The sequence below is a fragment of the Physeter macrocephalus genome, chromosome 20, assembly GCF_002837175.3.
Source record: "Physeter macrocephalus isolate SW-GA chromosome 20, ASM283717v5, whole genome shotgun sequence".
Classification (NCBI taxonomy): domain Eukaryota; kingdom Metazoa; phylum Chordata; class Mammalia; order Artiodactyla; family Physeteridae; genus Physeter; species Physeter macrocephalus.
The window spans coordinates 38,296,555-38,315,879 of record NC_041233.1 but is presented as its reverse complement, the minus strand read 5'-3'; the positions used below and the strand labels follow the sequence as shown (position 1 = coordinate 38,315,879).

At 36.8% G+C, this 19,325-nt stretch overlaps 1 protein-coding gene across 2 annotated transcripts in view; it reads right to left on the bottom strand.

Annotated features, from left to right (window-relative positions):
* ZFAND4 (zinc finger AN1-type containing 4) overlaps nucleotides 1–19,325 on the bottom strand; it is a 201,238-nt gene that overhangs the window by 47,817 nt on the left and 134,096 nt on the right. For both annotated transcript variants that reach the window (XM_028481303.2, XM_028481305.2), the window contains exons 11-12: nucleotides 14,385–14,465; nucleotides 12,908–13,000 (exon numbers count right to left, since the gene is read on the bottom strand). The gene's annotated coding sequence lies outside the window, so the exon portion shown is untranslated. The remainder of the gene's footprint in view (nucleotides 1–12,907; nucleotides 13,001–14,384; nucleotides 14,466–19,325) is intronic.

Below are 19,325 nucleotides of genomic sequence, written 5' to 3'. Positions count from 1 at the left end.
CCACTACTGGGCATATACCCTGAGAAAACCATAATTCAAAAAGAGTCATGTACCACAATGTTCACTGCAGCTCTATTTACAATAGCCAGGACATGGAAGCAACCTAAATGTCCATCGAAAGATGAATGGATAAAGAAGAGGTGGCACATGTATACAATGGAATATTACTCAGCCATAAAAAGAAACACAATTGAGTTATTTGTAGTGAGGTGGATGGACCTAGAGTCTGTCGTACAGAGTGAAGTAAGTCAGAAAGAAAAAAACAAATACCGTATGCTAACACATATATATGGAATCTAGAAACAAAAAATGGCTCTGAAGAACCTAGGGGCAGGACAGGAATAAAGACGCAGACATAGGGAATGGACTTGAGGACACGGGGAGGGGGGTGGGTAAGCTGGGATGAAGTGAGAGAGTAGCACTGACATATATACATTACCAAATGTAAAACAGCTAGTGGGAAGCAGCCACATAGCACAGGGAGAACAGCTGGGTGCTTTGTGACCACCTAGAGGGGTGGGATAGGGAGGGTGGGTGCGAGACACAAGAGGGAGGAGATATGGGGATACATGTATACATATAGCTGATTCACTTTGTTATACAGCAGCAACTAACACAACAATGTAAAGCAATTATACTCCAATAAAGATGTTAAAAAAAAAAGTAAAAATGCTTTCAATGCTCCTATTCTCTTTCCCTCTATAACCAAACTTTCTAAATTATATCTACAATGCTCTTCACTTACTTGCTTCCACATCTCAGTTCAATGCAATCCAACCTCTGCTCCCCCATTCCACAAACTGTTCTTGGCCTCTCTCATTTACTGATCAAACTTACGAGAAGAGCTCCAAATGAAAAAAGCGAAGTAATACATACATACATGCATACACACATACATACAAAAAGAAAACAAACCTAGGGGAGATAAAGATAACTTTCTAAAGTTAAAAAAAATCCTTTTAAACAAGTCAATCAACATCCTCTTAGATGTACAGCCAGAAAATAAATTTCCCATGCACCCTTCTAAAGGAAATTCTTGGAAGATGTACTCTATCAAAATAAAGGACTAAATCAAGGAAGAGTAAAACACAGAACACACAAAACAGTCACTTTAACTTAGGAGAGGCACAAAGTGTAAGTTCCAGGATTGTACCTGCACAGCAGGCCTAAAGACTACTGGTACAAAGTGGAGCAGACATATGGAACACTTCCAGGGGCAGGTCTCCAGAACACAAGAAGTCTCAACAGGGAAGATGGAGTGACAGATAATATCATGGACAACTTAGAAGAATTAAGGATAAGTATAATAACGATCATACAAGTAAAAACATAAAGTAACAACAACAAAACTATAGTAGAAAGAAAATGTAATCATTTGGCTCTAAAATGAACAATATTTCAATACTGATAATGGTGTAAACATTTTAACAATATAAACAACTTCATGTAAACAACTTTGTGACATAACCAAATCTGGAGGATGGAGAGAAGAGAGATGGGGTATAAAAGGAAGTCAAGAGATAATGTCTAATATTTGTAAGTCGAGAAATAGTATAAGCATATTATCTGAAAACATGGAGGCAACAATCAGAAGATACAAATATGGCATATACATAGCTGCCTCTGTGGAACAGGACAAGGGCTGTGAAGGAGTGGAGCAAAGGACTACTGGCTTTCATTACAGGACTTCGGGTACTACCATCTCCTACCCACAGTTCTAAAATTCAGAAAAATACCAAAACAAAGCAAAACAAAACCCTAGGTTTTCTTTACTTATATTTAACATTAAGACCTAATCTTATATAAACTGTCTGGGGGCCAAAACCTGACCTGAACTGACAGGAAGCTATTTATAGTCTCTACTTATGCAACTCAGTATAAATATTATGCTATAATGAAGAAATATTAATGTGTTTTACAGGTATTACCCCAAGAAGAGTACTCACTAATAAATACTATATATAGACTACCTTTCTAAAATCTGAAAATTTCTGAAGTCTAAAATATTCCTGACCTAAGAATTTTAGATGAGAGAGTTTGGGCCTCCATTTCACTTTTCAAAAAGCTATGTGCATTTATTACTTTTTTCATTTTGAAAATATTTAGAAGAAATAAATGGAGAGAAAGTATAAAGAGAAAACAGGCAGGAGACTCATGTGACCTTAAATGGAGCAATACCTATACCACATATTTTCCAAATGTGGCATTATACCTGGGTCACTATTTAGGTGCTGAATGAAGAAATTCCCTCTCTCATCGAAAATTTTAAAGAGAAAGAGAGGAAAAAGAAACAGAGAAAACTTCATTTGATTCATCACTCAACTCCTGGGATAACCACATCTATCCTGCTTTTCTAGAGCAAGAAAGAGCTCTTCTTCCATACCCTCGAGCTCTTCTACACTCACCTTCAACATTTCTTTACCTCCCACGCACGTTTCATCTCATTGCAATCTGGCTTCAGTATAGTAAGGTTAACAGCACTCTCCAGGGCTGTTAAGCCTAAAGGACATTTTCTGGGCCCATGTAATTTGACTTGAAATATTTACTCATTTGCACAACAGTAAATATTAGGATTCCTCAAAGCTCCAGTTTACCCTCTCCCCTTCTCATTCTGTGTTCCCTTTTCCTGAGTTATCTAATCCATATCTTTGGCTTCAGTGACCACCTTTGAGCATTTTACTCAAAAAGAAAATACTGATAAATCAGACTTGATCAAATTTAGACTTTCGTGCTTTTAAAAGGCACCATTAAGAAAACTGAAAAGATGGACTGGGGAAAAAAAAAATGTGACAATCATCTATCTGATAAAAGACTTGAATCCATAATATCTAAAGAACTCCTACAACTCAAGAAGACAACCCAATTTTAAGATGGGCAAAAGTTTTTAATAGCCATTTCACCAAAGAAGATAAATGAATAGCTAGTAAGCTCATGAAATGATGTGCAAATTAAAACCACAATGAGATAATACTATATCCCCCCTAGAAGAGCTATAATCAAAAAGACAGTCAATATCAACTATAGGATGTAGAGAAACTGGAGCCCTCATATACTGCCCTTGAGAATGTGAAGCGGTATAGAAACCTTGGAAAACAGTTTGGCAGTTTCTTAGTAAGTCAAGCATAAACTTATCATACAACCCAGCAATTCCACTCCTGGGAACTGACTCAAGAGACATAAAGACATACGTCCTCTGTGGACATATTGTATATGAATGTTCACAGTAGCATTATTCATAACAGCCAAAAACTGGAAACGTTCCAAATGTCCATCAACAGATATATAGACAAAATGTGGCATCTCCACACAATGGAATACTACTTAGCAATTAAAAAGAACAAACCAATGATAAATGTTACAACATGGAGGAACCTCAAAAACATTATGTAAAGTGAAAGAAGTCAGACACAGAAGACAAACTGTATGATTCTATTTTCATGATGTTTCTTGAAAAGGCAAATTCATAGGGACAGAAAGCAGATCAGCGGGTTAGGGCAGGAATAGGCATCAACTGCAAACATGCATGAGGGAACTTTTGGGGGCAATCAAATGGATGCACAACTCTAAATTTACTAACCTCACTGAATGTGTACTTACAATGAGTGAATTATACTGTATCTAAATTATTCCTCAAGATGCTCATTTTACACAGCCTAAGAGGCCCTATGTGGTTTGACCCCTATTTATTTGTCCAACCCCATTTTGTACCACCCTCTCCCACTACAGTCTAGCAAGTGGCCTTCTTTCAGTCTCCTAAGACTGTGCAGCTCCTTCTACCACAGGGCCTTCATGTATGCTGTTCCCTGCCTACAATGCTCTTCCTGCCCCTCATGATCTAATTAACATCTGACCATCCTCAGGAAAACACACATTTATCGGTCTTTACAGCATCAATGAAAAACCTCTACTTCATTAACAATTATCACAATTGGAATTTTACACTTATTGAATTCTTTAATTAATGACATTCTCCCTTACTGGGCTGTAAGCTCCCTAAAGGCAGAGATCCTATCTCATTTTGCTCACCCTGTATCAGCACTCCCTAGCCCAGTGCAATCACATAAAATCCATTCAGTAAATACTGACTGAACCAATCTTTCTCAGACAGGAGCCAGAACTAGCTGGGAATTTCACTTGTAACTCAAACTATAACCAATACTGTTCACTGTCTCAAATGCTGATTAAGTAGCATAGTGGAAATTTAGACAACACAAACAAAAATTCGGTATTTTTCATCCCTTTACAATTCATCTCAATTGGGAAGAAACAACTGATCTTTAAATATCTGCAGCAGATTGACCACATCAGACTAAGTCCAAAATTGTAATGGAATTCAAAATGCGATCCAAGTATTTTTAAGAATGATTCTAAAAGGCCACAATTATAAGTTGTTAAGAATTGCTGATAAAAGCTCTTTTAAGACAGAGGAAAACTTACGTTTCCTAAGTTACAGATAAGTAACTTCAATCTTTGAGTCAAAAATCCAATGAAGAAAAAAAAAATCCAATGAAGAACAGGTAGCAAGTTAATAAGGACATATCTACAGAGTCAAAGAAGGGCATAAAACATGCTATCACACTAACGGTATCACCTCAAAGCCTTTTCCCTTCACTCAACCAGGGAAGAAAGCTCTCTCACAAGCAACTCACATCTGACCACTGTCTTGCCCTCACTAGACCAATAGGTAGCAAGGCACAAACCTTAAAGTATCAAACTTACCCTACACCCACTCTTTACTGAAATTAAGACCAAAATTAAAGTTCAGAGTTCTGAGAATTTTAGGGAAGATGGTAGAGTAACACCACAAGGTCACCATATGCCACCCACTAAAAAACAGTCTGAGACGAAGCTTTGACTTGGTCTGTTAACACTATGAGCTTCAGGAACAATGAGCTTATTAAAAAAATATCAAAATGAATTTAAAAATTTAAATGTAACAGAATAAAGCAGTAACTACCAGAATATATGTGTGCAATTACCAAAAGTGAAGAAAAAATCATAAAATACACAGACATATCCCAAAGACTAAACAAATTTACTCAGAAACAGAAAAAAGATTTTGTTAGTTTTAAAATCCCCTAGGATACTTCAGAGTATGACTAGCTGTAATAAAGAGTAAGATCAATGTTACATAAAAAAATAACAAATAAGCAATGCTGAGAATAACTAGAAAATGAAATCCAAAGTATAAACAGTTTAAAAATGATAAAGCAAGAGAAACAAACTGAGAAGTAGAGAAATACCACCTTTGAATAGTAATGCTGGAGGAAAAACACAACAGATGAAAGCACCTGAAAATCATAAGTGTTTTACATGCATTATCTCATTTGATTCTCACAGCAGTACCAGAGTGTAGAGGAACTGTCTTATCTCCAATTCACACATGGCTTAGAGAAGTTAAGCAACTTGCCCAAGGTTTCTTAGCCATATTTCACTAAATATAGTAGCCTGTGGTGACTTACAAGGTGAATCTAAAATACGTAGGTTTTTTCTTTTTCATCTCACTGTAGCACAGCTGTTGGAAAGAAAAAGATAAATCCTGGTGTGTTGCTTGCTGGCTTTGTTATGGTAAAGAAGAGTTATTATGGTCACCATGGATACAAACAATAACACGGAATCCGCATTTGAAGTATTAACTAGTAACATGCTTTCTGCTGCAATTTTGTCTACATGGAGGGATATTTGACCAAAGTAATGGGTATACATGCTAAAAATTTGACAAAAATAATAATTTTAGATATTTCAAGGCAGTAAGATGTGGCTGAAATAGCTCAGTCCAATTTATAACAAATATTTAACTTTATCATTTCGAGTTGACGTGCAAATTTATATCACAAGCCACAGAAAAATATTGCATTTTAAAATTATAGTCCATATTCTTAAACTATTATATGTTATAAATTACATATATAATAACATCACCTTAAACTATTATAACTATGTAAAACTAAAGCTGTATCTTTAAACTACTCCAGTAGATTATTCAAGGTAATTTTCTAACATGCAACCTCAAAGGCTGGAGCCAAGAAGAGTGGACTCCAGGTATGTCCAACAATGCTGCCCAGTGGGAGAATGGGCCACTAAGGAAAACTGAGGGAGTCTGGTGCTGGAAGTCCTAAGCCAAATCCAAGTGCTTGGCTGGGAGAGAGGAGAGTGCTGCAGACTGAAGGCCACTGTGTGCAGCTGAGAATCTCAAGGAGCAGAGTAAGAGAGGGGTAGGCCAAGGCTGAGGGCGAGTGAGTGAGAAGATAATGTGGGGCAGGTGGGACTCAGCTCCAGACAGTGTGTGTAATCTGTGACTTCTCCAGTGACTCAGGGAGACCTCAGAAGAACCACTCCACTATGTGTGTGAATTAGGTGAACCAGGGATGATTACAAGGAAAAGGGCCTATGATGTCTAAATCTTCCAGAAGATTCTGAACCTGAAGGAAGTTAAGGAGGAATACCCATGGGCATTCCTCAGGACAAATACAAGAATACTGAAAACACCAGTAGTTAACAAAAGGAAAAGAGGAGATTTGCTGGGGTTCTTTCAGCATTTCACTTCTGAGAAAGGGAAGTGCAAGTCTGACGGACCTTAGAGATGGAAAATACCTTCAATGAAGTACAGAACTAGTCTACTTCCTCCAGTTCCTCCTCGTGCCCTTTAATGCTTGTCTTGCAGAGAAAAGTCTGATATTTACAGATGAGGAAAGGGAGATGGAGGAAAAGTCAAGGCTGCAGCAGCCCAGACCCCCGCTCCTGGGCATTCACCACACTGTAATGGAGTGACCTGCTTACATTTTTGCCTCCTTCACTGGACTGTGGGATCCTTGAGGGTTCAGTAATGAAGCCAGAATTAGAATTACAAGGATAAATTCCTGCCATTAGTCACAGGATGTTTCTGTTTGCCACTGCTGGGTAACAAACTACCCCAAACTTTGCTGCTTAAGCAGCAAAAATTTCCTATTTCTCACAATTCCATGGGTTGACTGGGCAGCTCTTCTGCTGCTCTTACCTGACTTACTCGTACTGCTGCATTGGGCCCAGGTCAGCTGGGGACTGGGCTCAGTGAGGAAGGCTGGAGCTCCCTTTCCATGTGGCCTTCCTCACAGCCTTCTTCACATAATGAAAGCAGCATGCCAAGAGAGCTGGCCCACTACACATGGTGCTTCTGCCTGCATCATGTCTACTGATGCCCTACTAGCCAGTTCAAGCCACATGGCAAAGCCCAGTACCGAGGGTGTGGAAACAGACTCTACCATTTGATGGGAGAAACAAGCAGACCCACACTGCAAAGGGGCAGAGGCATGGGGAGGTGGTTCACTGGGGGCTACTGTGTACCAATTTACCACAAATTGTTTTTGCTATTTTTCTCTCTGATAATAATTATTTTTATTGGTAGAATTTTTTATTATAAAGTGTTTTTACACCTATTACATCTAAAAATAAATTATGTTCTTTTTTAAAATAAATTTATTATCTTTTTATTTATTTTTGGCTGCGTTGGGTCTTCATTGCTGCGTGCAGGCTTTCTCTAGTCGCGGCGAGCAGGGGCTACTCTTCGTTGCAGTGCGCGGGCTTCTCATTGCAGTGGCTTCTCTTGTTGCAGAGCACAGGCTCTGGGCGCATGGGCTTCAGTAGTTGTGGCACGTGGGCTCAGTAGTTGTGGCTCACGGGCTCTAGAGCACAGGCTCAGTAGTTGTGGCGCACAGGCTTAGATGCTCTGCAGCATGTGGGATCTTCCAGGACCAGGGATCGAATCTGTGTCCCCTGCATTGGCAGGCAGATTTTTAACCACTGTGCCACCAGGGAAGCCCTAACTGGTGTTTCTTTATGACTAAACCTTGAATTCTTCCAGTTTCCTAACCTTTCGGCCCCAATTACTGTGATTTGCATGATAATGCATAACAACCTGTAAGCTGAAAGAAAGAAAGCAACATTGGCCCCAGAGGAAAATGGTCCCAGAGCCAAGTCTGCAGAACAAGGCAGAATCAGAAAGTCTAGCTTTGATCCTTGCCCCCTCCTTTCTATGCCTCTCTCTCCCACACTCCATTTAAAATATATAAGCAAGTGTGTGTGCACGAATGCACACATGTACACATTTGTTTCTGCCTCCCAACACCATCTTAGATGAATGGCAGCACACTGTATATGATTTTCTTTCCTTGCTTTTTACTCTTCCTATTGCTTCCTGGAGATCATTCACCCCAAGTATATAGAGATATTCTTTATGCCTTTTTGCAGCTATATCATATTCCACTGTGTGAATGTGCTGTAGTTTATTCAACCAGTCCCATATTAATAGACCTTTTGGTTGTCTTTAGTCTCTTGTTATTACAGATAGTACTGTATCTAATACCTGGTATGTAGGTGGGTTTTTTTTTTAATTTTGCCACCCTATGGGGGATTTCAATTTTAAGTAGAATAACTTGCATTCAGGAAGCATTCAGATGCAAAATTACTGCTGCTGCTGGATTATTCTGCTAGTAGTGGGGAATTCAGGAGACCAGTCTTTTGACCAAGGTTTGGAGTCTTTTCTTTGAGTATGGGTCCACTGATTGGAGTTCTAGATCACTGTTCTTGTATTAGCTATATCCATACGGTAACTTCTGTATTTTCCAGTTTCAAGTTCTTTAAAGTAGATTGAGACTTCGGAAACTTTTGAAGCAATCCGAGCACAGAATTATAGTCTTTTAGAGTGTTTTTTCCTGGTCTTTTGTAATTGTTTTACTTATAACCAATTTGTCAAAAATTTTTAAGGAAAATAATATGCCTTTATGGATAATTTCCAAAGTATTCAACTTATTTTTTATCGAAATAGTAACTTCTTATTTTTGCAGCCACATTTTTGCTCATTTGTGATTAGTTTACATAGTGTTAAATTAAATTATACAATTGCAATAACAAGTACAGCCGACATAAACAGGTTTGGGTATGTTAAAAGAAAATTTTCCACAGACAATTTACTGATCTATTAGGCTTTCATTCAATAATTCACAAATTGGGCAGCACCCCGTCTAGCAGAAAGGAGCTCCAGTGAACTAAGAGAGAGATTTTTATAAACCAAAGTGAGCAGGAACAAGGAAGCTATACTGGGCATTTGCTGATTGGTTAAAGCAGGTTACTTTCTTTATGTGGAGCAAAGGGAAGCCTTGGAGCCAGGTACGGTAACTTGTGTTGAGCAGGCAATGCTGATTGGTTGACCTAGGCCTTCCTTTTCTAGGAGAGTCAAGTGCAGAAATTTAGTGAAGTTTTGGTTTCCTGATATGGGGTTTAGCATGAGCGACTCCATCTTGGGCCTAATCTGGTTACTTTAGCAGGTATAAACAGATTTTTTATATGCTCATAACTCAGCTGGTGGGAGCAGACATGTACATATTGCTTAGAGTAGCTTACTAAATGTGACCATTCTGTATGTTCTGAGCATTAGCTAATATATTTTAGGAAGGGAATGGATAGCATCAGTCCTCTTCTAAAATTTCCTTTTTCCCTGTAGGGGCCTGGTATTTATAGGTGCTCAGAAAACATTAGATGAGCTATTTCAGTGTCTGCAGGTCATGATGGCTTTCTTATCCCTATGAAAATAGATGCCTGTCCATTTCTTTGGTTCAGATATGTTATGTGTCTTCTCAAAGAGAAGGGATTTATAATGAGGTAAAAATCTCTGAGAAGCGATAGTTAACTTTAAAAACAAATAACTGTTTCCTGATTTACACTTATATCACTTTTAAATTAGGTCTTGGGTTACTATTTTGATGACTGACTGAAACATGTTTTTCTAACTATAGTTTTGTCACTGGAAAGTGCTATCTAGAGGGAGAAAACTAAAAAGAATAGGTTTCAGGATCACAGAACAAACAGTAAACCTAAGATTTTTACATTCTACCACCTGTGTGCAAATTAATATAATATTAAAATTGAAATCCCCCTATAAGGTGACAAAATTAAAAAAAAATACAGACGTACCAGATATTAAATACAGTACTATCTGTAACAGCAAGAGACTAAAGACAACCAAAATGTCTATTAATATGGGACTGGCTGAATAAACTACAGCACATTCACACAGTGGAATATGATATAGCTGCAAAAAGGCATAAAGAATGTCTCTATATACTTGTGGTGAGTGATCTCCAGGAAACAGCAGAAAGAGTAAAAAGCAAGGAAAGAAAATCATATACAGTGTGCTTCCATTCATCTAAGATGGTGTTGGGAGGCAGAAACAAATGTGTACATGTGTGCATTCTTGCACACACACTTGCTTATATATTTTAAATGGAGTGTGGGAGAGAGAGGCATAGAACGGAGGGGGCAAGGATCGAATCTAGACGTTTTGATTCTGCCTTGTTCTGCAGACTTGGCTCTGGGACCATCTACGTGTTTTCCATAATTATTAACAACAACAACAAAATCAAAAAAATTTTTAATCCCTGAAATTCAAAAGCGAATGAAACAAAGCTAAATATTTATTGAATTGCTGGTGCAACCAAGCAAAAAGGAATTATTTCAAATAATTTAAAACACAATTTCATAGTACATCCCTAGAAGAAACTATCCTAAGAATAAAAAGGATGGGAGAAAATGTTTTTGAATTCTTAAATGGTTTTCAGTAATCATATTGTTAGTATAATACTGATAAATAAGTACCATTACTTATTATAAGTATCAATATTATTATGGACCAAGATTTTCAGCAAATATGAAATCAAATAAGTTCAGTAGAATCCTCTATTTCTAAATTTAAGTTTGAAAAATCAGTATGAAACTCATGAAGTATCTTCTCTGAAAGCCTAGAAGCAACAACTGACCTGTGGTATCCAAACTGCGGTCTCTAAATACAACTTCCCATTAAAAGGAACCACAGTTCATTGAAGAAAGGGCTTATTCCAGAGCTACAGCTGGAGATATACAAGCTGAGCATGGACATCTTGTCACACCAGGAAGCAAGAAGATACCAAAGGCATTCATATCAAAAGGATCCAGGAGCCAACCTGAAGGTGCGCTCATGGGCCAAAGAAGGGACAACTTGATCATCCATAAAAAAACAACTTGAGGGACTTCCCTGGTGGTGCAGTGGTTGAGAATCTGCCTGCCAATGCAGGGGACACGGATTTGAGCCCTGGTCCAGGAAGCTCCCACATGCCGTGGAGCAACTAAGCCTATGTGCCACAACTACTGAGCCTGTGCTCTAGAGCCCGTGAGCCACAACTACGGAGCTCGCGTGCCACAACTTCTGAAGCCTGTGCGCCTAGAGCCCAAGCTCTGCAACAAGAGAAGCCACACAATGAAAAAAAATAACCCACGCACCGCAATGAAGAGTAGCCCCCGCTCACTGCAATTAGAGAAAGCCCGCGCGCAGCAACTAAGACCCAACAACGAAGACCCAATGCAGCCAAAAATAAATAAATAAATAACAATTTGATTATTAAAAAATAATCAAATGTGTAAAATTCATGTGTTCCTAACGATATTTTTAAAAATAAAGAAAAAAATCATTTGGCCACCTTTGGAGATATTAAGGTCCTTCCAAGAGTTATAAACAAAGGAAAAGAATCAGTCATTTAACCTGTTTTCCCTGTATGAACTGTACCTTCAGGTAACCAAATAGTTGATAAAGAGAAACTTCTCTATGGAAGTAAACTAAAAGCTAATAAATGAAGAGGGAATGATGAAACTAGAACAGCAACATCGTGCAAACCCCGATTAAATAATGCAAATTGTAAGCGGCCACTAATATCACAAAGAAAAAACAATAATCAGACATTATGTGCTGTTGGAAACCACTGTCTATGAAACATTCTTGCAAAAAAGAAAAAAAGAACTTAAACCTCTAAAACTAACGGTGGGGTAGGATGAACATGTTAAATGACACCACTGGGATGCATTCAGCAAAGTTCACAGTATGGGCAGTTCTACAAGATAAATGACAAGATTTATTCAGCAGACACATTTCAAGAACAAAGAAAATAAATAAGAAGGGGAAGCTATAGATTAAAAGATAATTTTAAGAAAACACATCAACTGAATGTAATGTATGGGTGGACTATGATCAGATCCTGATTCAAACAAATCAACTGAAAAAAAACAGTATGAAGTAACCTTGGAGTGACAGCAGTTCTATGGTCAATTCTAAGAAAACAGCCCATATCTTTCAATGAAAGTACTGAAATATTTAGATAAAATTATATGATAACTAGAATTTGCTTGAAATATGCAGTGGGAGAAGGAATACAAGGAAACAAAAGAGGCTGGGAGTGGATGCCAGCTGGGGGATGGACAAACAGTAGCTCATCGTATTATTCCTCTACTTTTGTATATAACTGAAATTTTCCATAATTAGGTTTTGAAAATTTGATGAATGACTGTATATCTATATGCTTTAAGTTACTGATAAAATGTTCATGGTATGCATAACTTTCCCCTTCTACAGTTCTTCAGCATAAGTGGCAATGTACTCTTTCACCTGTCTCTCCTCTGGGGCACATGCCCCTTACTTCTCTGAATTATAAACTAAAAGCACAGAGCCTGCTACATAGGAGCTGTTCAATAAATGTTAAATGAATAAATTTCAGTTTGCTGTACATCTCCTCTGCTCTAGTAAACCCTCCAATAACTCTAATCTGTTAATTCAAGTTATGGTAAAGGATGAGAAAATAGAACCAAGTACAAATAAATAAGGTAAAAAAAATCCAAAACCCTGCCCTTAACCTTTTAAATCTATATCCCACAAAAGATGCTCATTCTTTTTTTATTGTAGTAAAAAACAGGTAACAAAATTTATCAAATTAGTCATTTTTAGATGTACAGTTCAGTAGTGTTAAATATATTCACATTGTTGGGAAAAGATCTCCAGAGCGTTTTCAATTTGCAAAACTGAAACTCTATACCCATTAAACAAAAAATGCAGTAAATTCACCAAACTTACTTTAGTAATCATTTCACGATGTATGTAGGTCAATCATTTTGCTGTACACCTTAAACTTATACAGTGCTGTATGTCAATCATATCTCAATAAAACTGGAAGAAAAAAATAAGTCAATAGCAAATGAAAGATGCTTATTCTTAACACTTCCTACCCATTGCCTATTTTATCCTATATGTGTCTCTAGCTACCACAACAGCTTTTAAAGTATAATTATTTTCACAATAAACTTTATGGATCACCAGCACAATAACAGCAGATTAAAAAAAAATCCTTAAAGGAAATGAGAGAGGTCAGAAGTATGACTATGAAGTCATATGAACCTCTGTGCAGAGGACAGGGCTGGAATGTGGCTTCACAATCACTCTGAATGGGAGTGAGGGGCCAGAAGAGGCAGGCCCACAGCTAAAGGAAGTCAAATGAGGCAGCACCAACTATGGAAGCAGTAGTCCTTTTGTGGCTGCATTCATTAGAGGCTTACCACTCCTCTGGCTGCCCCATAATAATGATGGCAAGACCGCTGGTAAGTACACAGTGCCAATCTAACAGATGCCTCAGATCAGGTAGTTAGGAAAGCACTGTGCCAAGCCTCATTCCACAGACTTTTAGTTAAATATGCCAATTCAGGCCTACAAAATAATAATAATAATAATTACTTAGCTATAAATCTAGTAACAATAACCATAGTATAAGTGTTTAACAAATAAGAGAAAGTATCACTGATACTTTTCTGCCTGTTACTATAGTTTCAATTAACTTTGGTGGTTTTATTTTAGAAAGATGAACCCTGAGTAAATCACTACTTCTGAAAATCACTTACATACAACATTATTCTTCCTAAGCATGACTCCCAGCTGAGCCTGCACTGGGACCACTCCAGGAAAGAAAGATAAGAGAGATTTTGCACATGACTGGGGTTACGGGCAGGGTCAGTCCTGCTAAAGGCCAGTTTACAAAAAAGTCTGGGAACTCTCCAGAAGGTGGGGGGACAGGGGGCAGGGCACGATTCATTCTAAAGCAACAGCCTGAGTTTAATCCAAAGAAAGCCACAGAGCATGAGAACACTATGTGGCTTGGAGAACATGGTATCTGTCATTCACACTACACTGCATAAAACAAGTGAGTTGTAAATAGAGTTAAAGACACTTCTCAAAAGACTCTGTAGAACAATGCAAGTTCAAGGATTTAGAAGCACAGGAAGCCAGCTGTTAGTCACAAAACTGAGAGTGGCATGGGTGATAATGACACTGTAGAACTCCTGCAAAAGGCTGAGGAATTGACAACATTGGATAGGTCCAGAAGGACTGAGGAGTGAAGGTAAAGTTAGAATCAGGAGGATAACAGATAAGCCAATCAAGAAATTACTAGAACCCCTTTCCCCTTATAAGGCCAGGTGAATAAAATGTGCCTGTAATGAGTACTTAAGTACTGGTACTCTGAAAAGTGGATAATGTTATCCAGAACAAAAGTGCACCCTACCTCCTGGCAGAATTCATATTCAAATGGCCTCATGAGGAAACCATCTTCAATTGAGGTCCTCTGGACTCTCACAGATTAAATCTGAAAAAAAAACAACAAAGCTCACGATAAAAATTTACCATATACACGAAGAAATATATCTCTAAGAGTGACAATCAGCGGAAATAACCAATAACAGACACAATATTTGAAGAGATAAAAGCTGAGAATTTTCAAAAATGGACAAAAAATTTGGGTCAAGAGTCAAGAAACACAATGTATACCAACTAGTATAAACAAAAAGAACTAAACACCTAGATGCATTGTAGTAAACTGCAACATAAAGCCAAAGAAAAGATTTCAAAACAGCCAGAGAAAAAAAGAACAGATTACAATTAGATTTAACTACAGAATTCTCACCAGTAACAACAAAAGCCAGAAGACAGTAGAATATTATCTTCAAAATACAGAGAAAATGTAGCTGTCATCTAGTATTGTATGTCCAGCAAAACTATACTTCAAGAATGAAGATGAAATAAAGAATAAAAAGTAGCAGAGAGAGTTTATTGCCAGCATTCTTTCAATAAAGACACTCTGAAAAACTATGTCACAGAAAAGTAAAAAACAAACAAACAAAAAAACTCAAAAAGGAGATCCGAGATGACAGAAGGAATGATATGCAAGTATTGGTAAACATGGAAGTAAATAAATGTAAACAAACAATTCTCATGCTAAAAATAATATTAGTTTGCAATCTGTGGGTTTAAACAAGAAAAAAATTGAAATCTGAAAAACCAAAATGTTTAAGTGAGGGAGGAGTGGTCACTAGAGTTAAAATATTTTTAAGTATTTGTATTTCTTGGAGGGCAATTAAGATATCGATAACTTTCAGTTTTGTTAACTTAAAATTCTATGGTATATGACCCAGCAGTCCTACTACTGGGCATATACCCAGAGAAAACCATAATTCAAAAAGACACATGCACCCCAATATTCACTGCAGCACTATTTACAACAGCCAGATCATGGAAGCAACCTAAATGCCCATCGACAGACAAATGGATATAGAAGATGTGGTACATATATAAAACGGAATATTACTCAGCCACAAAAAGGAACAAAATTGGATCATTTGTAGAGACGTGGATGGACCTAGAGACTGTCATATGGAGTGAAGAAAGTCAGAAAGAGAAAAACAAATGTCGTATATTAACGCATATATATGGAATCTAGAAAAATGGTACAGATGGACTGGTTTGCAAGGCAGAAACAGAGACACAGATGTAGAGAACAAACGTATGGACACCAAGGGGGAAAGCGGGGGGGGGGGGTGGTGGGGGTGGGATGAATTGGGAGATTGGGATTGACATCTACACACTAATATGTATAAAATAGATAACTAATAAGAACCTACTGTATAAAAAAAAACTCACTAAAATTAAAAATTAAAATTAAAAATAAAAGTCTATGGTAGTATCTCAAGAATAAACCATGAAAAAACTCCCAAATTAATACAGAGGGAAAGCATCATAAGAAAAAAATAACTGCAAAAACCTTATTTTTATTTAAAGGAGAACAAACAAGAAAAGAGAAAAAAAGGGGCACAGAAAAGTACAAACAGAAAATACAAAGAAAATGAACAGGCATCACTGCAAATACATCAATAATTATAATATACATAAATTAATTAAAATTGACAATTAAAAGACAGATTATAAGATTATTTTATAAAATATAAACAGCTCCAGTTATATACTGCTTAAGACATACGCAATGAATAATAACCCCATCGACAGACAAATGGATATAGAAGATGTGGTACATATATAAAACGGAATATTACTCAGCCACAAAAAGGAACAAAATTGGATCATTTGTAGAGACGTGGATGGACCTAGAGACTGTCATATGGAGTGAAGAAAGTCAGAAAGAGAAAAACAAATGTCGTATATTAACGCATATATATGGAATCTAGAAAAATGGTACAGATGGACTGGTTTGCAAGGCAGAAACAGAGACACAGATGTAGAGAACAAACGTATGGACACCAAGGGGGAAAGCGGGGGGTGGGGGTGGTGGGGGTGGGATGAATTGGGAGATTGGGATTGACATCTACACACTAATATGTATAAAATAGATAACTAATAAGAACCTACTGTATAAAAAAAAACTCACTAAAATTAAAAATTAAAATTAAAAATAAAAGTCTATGGTAGTATCTCAAGAATAAACCATGAAAAAACTCCCAAATTAATACAGAGGGAAAGCATCATAAGAAAAAAATAACTGCAAAAACCTTATTTTTATTTAAAGGAGAACAAACAAGAAAAGAGAAAAAAAGGGGCACAGAAAAGTACAAACAGAAAATACAAAGAAAATGAACAGGCATCACTGCAAATACATCAATAATTATAATATACATAAATTAATTAAAATTGACAATTAAAAGACAGATTATAAGATTATTTTATAAAATATAAACAGCTCCAGTTATATACTGCTTAATAATAACACAAAAAGTTGAAAATGAAAGGATTAAAAATATTAAGTATTAATCAAAAGAAAACAGGAATAGCTCTAATAATAATAATAAATAGGCCTATTTCATCTGTTACCCACTGTGAGATGAAGTTGAGAAAACATGGTCTTAATGAATGGAAATCTCAACTGAGAAATGAAAATTATGAAACAGAACTAAACAGAAATCCTAGAACTGAAAAGAATGAAAACTTAATGGATAATCTTAACAGTAGATTGGAGATGATGAAAGAGTTAGAGAACTGGAAAACAGACCAATATAAATTATCCAAGCTGAAAAACAGAGGAAAAAAAAGACTGAAGAAGAATGTAGAAGAATGTATCTCACAAGCCTGTGAGATAATACCAAGCACTGTAACATATATCTAATCGGAGACATAGATGGGGAAGAGAGTGAAATTTGAGCAGAAAAAGTATTTGAAGGTACAATAGCCAAAAACCTCCCAAATCTGATGAAAAACACTGACTTATAAATCCAAGAAACTCAGGGAACCGTAAGTAGGATCAATATAAACAGAACTGCACCTGAGCATCGTAAACTGCTGAAAGCCAAAAATGAAGAGAAAAATCTTGAAAGCACCTAGAAAGAAATAATAACAATGACAACAATAACAGTAACAATATGAATGACCACTTTCTGTCAGAAAAAAACCAAAAAGCAATGAAATGACATCTATAATGCTGAAAGAATTCCATATGCAGCAAAAATATCCTCCAAAAATTAAGCAAAATAAAGATGTCCAGATAAACAAAAGCTAAGGAAATTCATTCCCAGCAAATGACACCTGATAAAAACTAGAATCTACAAAAAGAAATGAAGGGTACCAGAGATGGAAAATATGCAGGTAAAAGAAGAACTATCTTTCATTTTCTCCTCAATTTCTTTAGAAGGTGCCGGCTGTTTAATGCAGGAAGTGTAACATTAGGGTACAATGTAGGGTTATGTAAAATATATGAAAACAATAGCACAATGAATGTGACAGGAATGGAATTATATTGTTGCAAGGTGCTTCTTTTTTAAAAGAATCGGTAAAATATTAACTCTAAGAGTAGGAAAGACTGGAAATAAGTTAAGGATGCATGCTGCAATTGCAAATGCAACCACTAAAAAAAAGTTATTAAATGGAACACGAAAAAAGTCAATAGAGTAAGGGAATAAAAGAGTAACAGATAAAGAAAAAAAGAAAGATCTAAACCCAAATACAGCCAGTTCTCAATGTGCACAGTTATGTTCTATAAAGTTGCCACGAACATGGAATTAGTGAATACTGAACCACTGCTCCTAGGGGAAATACAAGGTTAGGTTCCTGGGAGCCTCTGGTCACAACACTTTAGTCAACCATCAATACATAACGTTGTTTTATGTTTGTTTCTGTTTAAAGACACCTTATTTAGCAAATATATTTTGTCCATCCATTAACATTGAACTAATGACCAACAGCACTTTAACTCCTGCCTGAAGGAGGCTTATCTAATAACATGGCTATTTTCTCTGTGAGGCACATTACGGCCTTCTTTACTTAGGAACACTAGACAGCACCTCAGCACTATGCTTAGGGGCAGTTTTAAACAGTGATATAATCCACAAAAAAGCACAAAAATGTGAAAAACATGGCACTGAATAGATTACAAAAAGGACACATGTTTACAGTATGAGAAATGAAACGAGAAGGCAGAGTTTGACTTTTCAACCTCAGTTGGGAGCCTGCATACTAGATGACTCAAAAATCTCACTGTTCTGTGCATGTCCGTGCATGACCTTAAGAGCACTGTGAGCAGTGATATTAGGATCAGAATTAAGTTTTAATGAGTAGGCAAATTTGCAGATATATAATCCATGAATAATGAGAATCAACTGTGTATCAGTAAGTATTCAATATATTACATATAAAGGGACTAAACATTCCAATTAAAAAGTAGAGATCGTCAGAATGGGGAGAAAGAAAAACAAAAAACACACAAAAACCAAGACCCAACCATACCCTACAAGAGATACACTTTGAATATAAAGACACAGGTCTAAAGTAAAGAGAATGGAAAAAGAGAAACACAACTTTCCACAACTGACACAAGCTGAAATTTTAAAAACCTGAATAGCCATATATCTATTAAACAAATTGAACTTGTTAGTATACCCTTCTGAGAAAAGAAAACTCAAAGCTCAGATGGTTTCACTGGTGAATTCTATCAAACAATAAGGAAGAGAACAATTCCCAGCTCATTTTAGATGCTCTGCATAAACCTATAAACAAAATTAAAAAAAATTACAAAAAACTACAAATCATGAACATAGTTCATGAACCCAGATGAAAACATCCTTGGCGAACTAATGGAAAAATTGGCAACTTAAAAAAGAGTAATAGGGCTTCCCTGGTGGCGCAGCGGTTGCGCGTCCGCCTGCCGATGCAGGGGAACCGGGTTCGC